At 42.4% G+C, this 6,518-nt stretch overlaps 1 non-coding gene across 1 annotated transcript; it reads left to right on the top strand.

The window, feature by feature from the left end:
• Positions 1–1,713: 1,713 nt before the first annotated feature.
• LOC122558136 lies at positions 1,714–1,909 on the top strand. Its single transcript, XR_006314040.1, has one exon. It is a non-coding gene; the product is annotated as a U2 spliceosomal RNA (small nuclear RNA).
• Positions 1,910–6,518: the final 4,609 nt, after the last annotated feature.

The raw sequence follows: 6,518 nt of genomic DNA, 5'->3' as shown, positions 1-6,518 counted from the left end.
ACTTTGATCACATCTATGTCTTTATATAAATGATGGACATAAGTAGACTCAGCACCAATCCTTGCATCTCACCCTTGGTCACAGGCCGCCAGTTCGAAAAGCAATCATTAACCTCCACCTTCTGTCTCCTAATTTCAAGCCAATTTTGTATCTAAATGGCTAGCTTTCCCGGGATTCCATGTGACCAACTTCCGAACTGTGATAATAAGATTTCTGAACAGTTCACTGGATAAAGAATGTAAATTGTAAAAAATCATTCATGATGTTGTTTAATATGATTCACAATAATAGGAACTACGGATAAAATCTGAATGCTTCTATTAAAAATGTTGAGAAGTTATGAAACATTATCATCCTTCGGGAATGAGAGGGCCCTTACACCACAATCATAAAGTTAATGTAATGGTGCAGACAACAAGGTGGACAAATTATACGATCCCAGTTATTGCCAGGCGATTGGAGTAGGACAGTGACGAAGACTTGCAGTGAGTATCTGGGGTTTGGGTGTAAAAATGGATAGCAGGAAACAGGTGTCTCAATAACAGTGAAAAAGGAAGTTGAGAACTATTAGCAGGATGGTGTTGAATGTCAGAAAGATACTGGTATTTTGTTGGGTTAGATGGATAGATGACAGATGAAGTCCAATGTGGAGAAGTGTGAGGTGATAGATTTCGGGCAGAAGAAGAGTCAATTGACAATATGGCTCCAAATCAAAGAGGGGTTAACAGGAGCAGATTGAACATTGACTATGTTGGCAGAACAGGCTGACAGAACATCTCATAAAGAATACTATTTCCGGGTCCTTTTCACAGTGACTGAGACTGTGAGAACATTGAGGCGTTGTTGTGCATTTACAATACACCAGTTCAGGATCAGTTGGAGAATTGTTTCCTCTTGTGGAAACCACACGATCAGAAGGAACGTCGAGACAATCGAGACATGGTCAAACAGGTTCACAATCAAGTTTCCGGGGATGAGCATGCTCAATTCGCATCATTGCTTGGACGAGTTGGAGCTGGTTTCCTGAGGAAGAGTTGGCAGAGGAATTGCAAACCGTGCACTCACACCTCCCCCACACCTCCGTTCACGGCCCCAAAGGAGCTTTCCACATCCATCAAAGTTTCACCTGCATTCCAGAAATGTTCATTGCTCCCGATGTGATCTCCTGTATATTGAGGAGACTGGACACCTTCTCTCAGAGCACTTTAGGGAGCATCTATGGGACAACCGCACCAATCAACCCCACCGCCCCGTGGCCAAACATTTCAACTTCCCCTTCCATTCTGCTGAGGACATGCAGGTCCTGGGCCTCCTCCATCACCACTCCCTTACCACCCAATTCCTGGAGGAAGAACCCATCATCTTCCAGCTCGGGACCCTTCAACCCCTGGGCATCAATGTGGATTTCACGAGCTTCCTCATTTCCCCTCCGCCACCTTACCCCAGTTCCAACCTTCCATCTCAGCACCATCCTCATGACCTGTCCTATCTGCCAATCTACCTTTCCCACCCATCTGCTCCACTATCCTCCCCGACCTATTCCCTTTGTCCCCACCCCCATTCACCTATTACACTCTAAGTTACCTTTCCCCTCGCCCCAATTCCCTCCTGATGAAGGCCTTTTGCCGGAAACGTCGATTTTCCTACTCCATGGATAGTGTCTGAGCTGCTGTGCTTTTCCAACATCGCTCTAATCTTGATGATAACTCCAGTATCGCTTCTCAGCCTTTTGCCTGAGATCATGTGTAGTTCTGTTCTTGTCAGTTTAAATATCTGATATATTGTTCACCTGAGTTAGAGACTGAATATTAATCTGATTTTTGCAGGAATGAGTTTGGTTAGGAGCTTGCTCCGTCAACTTGGCGCATCGTCCTGGTATTGCAGTGTTTCTGAGAAAGGTGCACCCCTCATTAAAGAATCCGAAAAGCAGCTTTATTTGTTTACTGTTGTATCTGTTTGCTTTATTTCTCGTGTACCGAGTCTATGTGTAAGAAAGGGTACAGACTGCCTTTTGGTTAAGTCAGACTCGCTTTCGTGCAAATCAATTTGTTTTAGTTATTATTCACCAGTCTCTTTCTGCATGTTCAGCGCACAGTCTCAATGCTATCACTTCATTCCTGGTGCACGCTGCCCTTCCCAACAACCTGCAACTACGAACAACAGAAGTCAAACAAAGTTACCCACCAGCTCGACCTAATGTCAAACGGCATTTCAGAAAACAAAATGGAGACGATGAAGCTATCGAAGTATTCAACAGTTTGGATTTTGATGATGACGATGATGACTCGGATTTATTGAATAAGATATTTTGAGAACACTGTAAAGCAGGAAAATATCTGATGTTTCTAAACCACATAGAGTCACAGAGATACAATACAACTCGTCCATGCTGACCAGATATTGCAACCGAATCCAGTCCCATTATCCAGCACGTGGCCCATATCCCTCTAAACCCTTCCTGTTCATATACTCGTCCAGATGCCTTTTAAATGTTGTAATTGTACCAGTCTCCACCACTTCCTCTGGCAGCTCATTCCACAAATACACCATCTTCTGCTTGAAAACATTGCGCCTTAGATTCGTTGTAATTTTTTCTTCTCTCACCCTAAACCTATGCCCTATCATTCTGGACTACCCACCACAGGGAAAAAAGACCTTGTCTATTTACCCTATGCATGCCCCTCATGATTTTATAAACCTCTATAGCCTATTCAGCCTCTCCCTGTAGCTGACACCTTCCAACACTGGCAACATTTTTGTAAATCTTTATGAATGTTGTTTATCAAAGTGCAAGAACAACCAGAATTCAATAGGTGCGTTCGTGACGGCTTTATTTTCTCATTTCAAAGGCCTATGAGTTCAATCAGATTACAAATGACCAAATCAGAGGCATATTACTCCGAGAGTCGATTCACACATTAACCAGTCTAATAGATTCTTGTGGAGCTGGCGGAAGGAGCCAGAGTTAAATAAAAGCTCTGCAGCAAGTGTAGAATTACCTGCCCACAAAGTACATTATTGCTGTAAGAACACTAACAAACCTTCCGGCGCCTGAGACACTTCCTGCTCAGGGACTGGTACATCATCTCTGTCTTTCCTTTGCCTTTTTGCACGTTGATGCCGAGAGCAGAACCTAATGTTTCACATTGCTCTTGTCTTGCATGGTTGTTTATCGCAGACATAAGCCAGGCAGCTTATCGTTATTGTCAGCGGTGACGAGACAATGGGTTGGACTGTCAGGAACTTGGAACAGCAGCTAAAGCAGCAAACACACTGCATGTGCATCAACCAAATGGTCACGTCTCAAAGCCTCAGGGAACCAGTTCTCAGTGGGCAAGGGAGACGGGATTCAGTCAGAAGATTCGGGCATTGTATGTCCAGGAAATTTGACATTGTTTGGGACAATCAGGACCAGCGATTGTGTGTCACTACAGTCCAGAGAGTTAGACCATACAAACTATGCATTGCATCCCATAAACGCTCTGGTAGATTTTTCGATCCTGAATTTCTGTTTACCAATCCATGCTGGCCCTGTCCGTTCCTGTCGTTGGGGATCATTTCAATGAAATTCTCAAGGAGGGGTTTGGGGATCATTTCAATGAAATTCTCAAGGAGGGGTTCGGAGGCTCTTGCAGTAGCAGTGAAGTTTGGAAAGTCAGTTCAGGGCACTGGAGACAGCTTCTTCTAGCAGAGTACACGGAATTGTGGAAGGTGTGGGAATGTCACCATATTAGAGGCGGATGGAGACAAGGACATGGGACTGTGGAATTGCGAGTCACCATCACTGTCCCGGTTTTCATGTGGGATCAATGCAGCGTGATCGTTGGCAAGGCGACACTGTCGGCTTGGGGATGTGTAATGTTCTGAGGTAAGGTTTATAAGCATGGGACCGGTTTGGGAAAGTACAGAATTTCATAGACTCAACACAAAGTGCAAGGAAGAAATGAGTGTTAGAATGTCATGTTGCAGATTTATAAGACTTTATTTAGGGTTCACCTGGAGTGTTGCCACCTTTCAGTGAGGATGTGGAGAATGCAGAAGAGGTTTCCCAGTATGCTGCTTGTATGGGAGCGTATGAGCTGTAAGGAGACTCTAGAAAAATTCATGTTGTTTTCCATGGAGCAGCGGATGCCGAGGGGAGACTCCTGGAAGTGTAAAAAATTATGAGATACAATAATAGAATTGGCGGTCAGAATCTCTCTCCCAGAATTGAAATGTCAAAACCTTTAAGATGAAAGTGGGCAAGTTCAAACGAGATGTGAGGCAAGGTTTTTTTTTGTTTTCACAGAGACTGGTAGGTGTCCGAAACATAATGTCAGGAGTGGTAATGGAGGCAGATATGGTGCGGGTGTTTCAGGCGCTTTTAGCCCAATAACCAGATGGATGTTCAAGTATTGGAGGGATATAGACCAAGTGACCATCAACCAGCTTGAATTTCCAGTTGCTAAATAAATGAAGACAGAGATGAATGTATTTGCAGGAATGGTGGGCAGCAACCTCATCGAAAACATAAACTAGTCCGAAAATGCTCTCAATCATTAGACTTTTGGTGTTCTTATCTGCCAATTCATTTGACTTACTGCAAAGCGATCTGTAACTTTTTTCACCATCACACACGCTGGTAACATTGACAACACAGGAGAATATCTAACACTTTCATAGAGAGTTTATAAAACAAGATTCACACCAGCCCAAAAAAGTAAAGAAATTAGTGGATGAACATGGAAGATTTCGAATCCACAAGTGAGCATTGCCAACCGAAAATCTGGAGGACAATGTATCTGTGTTGGATCTGGCAGTCACCAGACGATCAGGGAATATTGAGATTTGTTGGCATATGCAAACTAGGAGGATAGAAAAAAAATGGACAAAATTAAGACAAGGAGTTTATAATCTGGTATCCAGCTGATATGGCACCGGAATATAACGGTAGAATGATGATAATGTTTCACCAATTCTGAGCTGAGGCAGGAATATCGGAGCCATTTTGCAGAATGAAACAATTCTTCATTATGGTGTAATTATCTTTTTGAATTTATCACGCATTTTCTTACGTTGCCACAATGGAAACAGGGTTCTTCTAGAGTCACTTAAGAGACACAAAACTTTTTCATGAAAGCAGAAAGGATGTTGACTCACCTACCACATCCAACCCCTTTCCTGAGATCGGATCCCAGTTGCCACTGAGCCCTCTGACTTGGCCTTGGATTCCCCATCAACACAGCAACTGATTCATGGAAAGAAATAAATCAAGAAAGGGAGTGGCATAAGCCTCAGGCCGGGTGAACTGAATAGAAACAGACAAAGTGAAGTATTGCTGAAGTGTATTTGTATACAAAAGACACTTTTTTTACAGGATATCATTTAATATTTGCTTCAGGAAACTTCTCACATTTTTAAACTTATGTTCTGATGAGAGAATCAGAGAATTCAGTGAGGAAGAGTGGATCAGAATCCTATTGGCCTGCAGTGATTGATGACACTTTCTTTTAGGTCATTTATATTTCTACTCGCTTCACTCACTGAGAACGGATTGCTTGGGATAAACATATTTTTTGTACATATCTAGCTTCTCTTTCGATTTTGGTTTAATGGTTCTGCTTTATGTGAACAGTTTCTCCTTGCTAACAGCATTTTATAATGGCTTTGCTACGGCATTCTCTTTCATTCTGCCCCGCCCATTAGTCCTTGCTCATTAGAAAAGGACTGCTTTCATGTTGCTGCTCCTCCTTCTCCTTTTAATACATTCCTCATGTGGACCCAGGTTCCATTATCCACTGCATCTCATGTTGGCGCTTCGTTACTTAGATTTATTCATCAATTGAATTACTTTTATAGCTGGATATTTCACTGCGTGCATTAACTGTTCTCTGAAGTTTTTCTGAGTCCCCACATAAATAAAAGCATTTGTGCAGCAACTTCGATTCCACAGCATTAAGGCAGCTTGCAGAACGAGATGAAAAGCAGTGCGATGCAAGGAATGACGGAAGTGAAAGATATATAAAATATACATCAACCAGAGAAGTATGAAGTTGGCAGATATGGAAAAGATTAAAATTACAGAATTCCGTCTGATCTCTAATTCTGGAACATTCTCTGCGTTTCTCTGACCCTTCAGTCCCTTCCGTACCTTCACAGCCTCAGAGATGTGTCTGACAGTCAGAATATTGGGAAAGCGAATGAAAGTGAATGGGAATATTGGTGTTAAGTATTGTTCAAAATATGTAAAACTTGTCCACTGAAGGCCATTATAATAATGGATCTGGTATAGCAGTATCATGGAACATTATTAATGATCTTTCTAGGTTCATATCGAAGGTAGTTGGGAGCATTCTTTAAAGAAAGGAAAATACAGATTGTTGCTAGAACCATCATTGCAGTTTTCTCTGTGCAGTACTGAGATTTCATCAGATGAAAACAAGTGGCAACAAATCGATCAAAAGAAAAAGCGACAGTGAACTAGACATAACAATCAATGGTCAAGCAGCTCAGGATATAGAGAACACAACAAACAGGAG

This window comes from Chiloscyllium plagiosum, chromosome 16, assembly GCF_004010195.1.
Source record: "Chiloscyllium plagiosum isolate BGI_BamShark_2017 chromosome 16, ASM401019v2, whole genome shotgun sequence".
In the NCBI taxonomy this organism is placed as follows: domain Eukaryota; kingdom Metazoa; phylum Chordata; class Chondrichthyes; order Orectolobiformes; family Hemiscylliidae; genus Chiloscyllium; species Chiloscyllium plagiosum.
The sequence above is the reverse complement of the archived record's forward strand: the minus strand, read 5'-3'. Positions and strand labels throughout refer to the sequence as shown.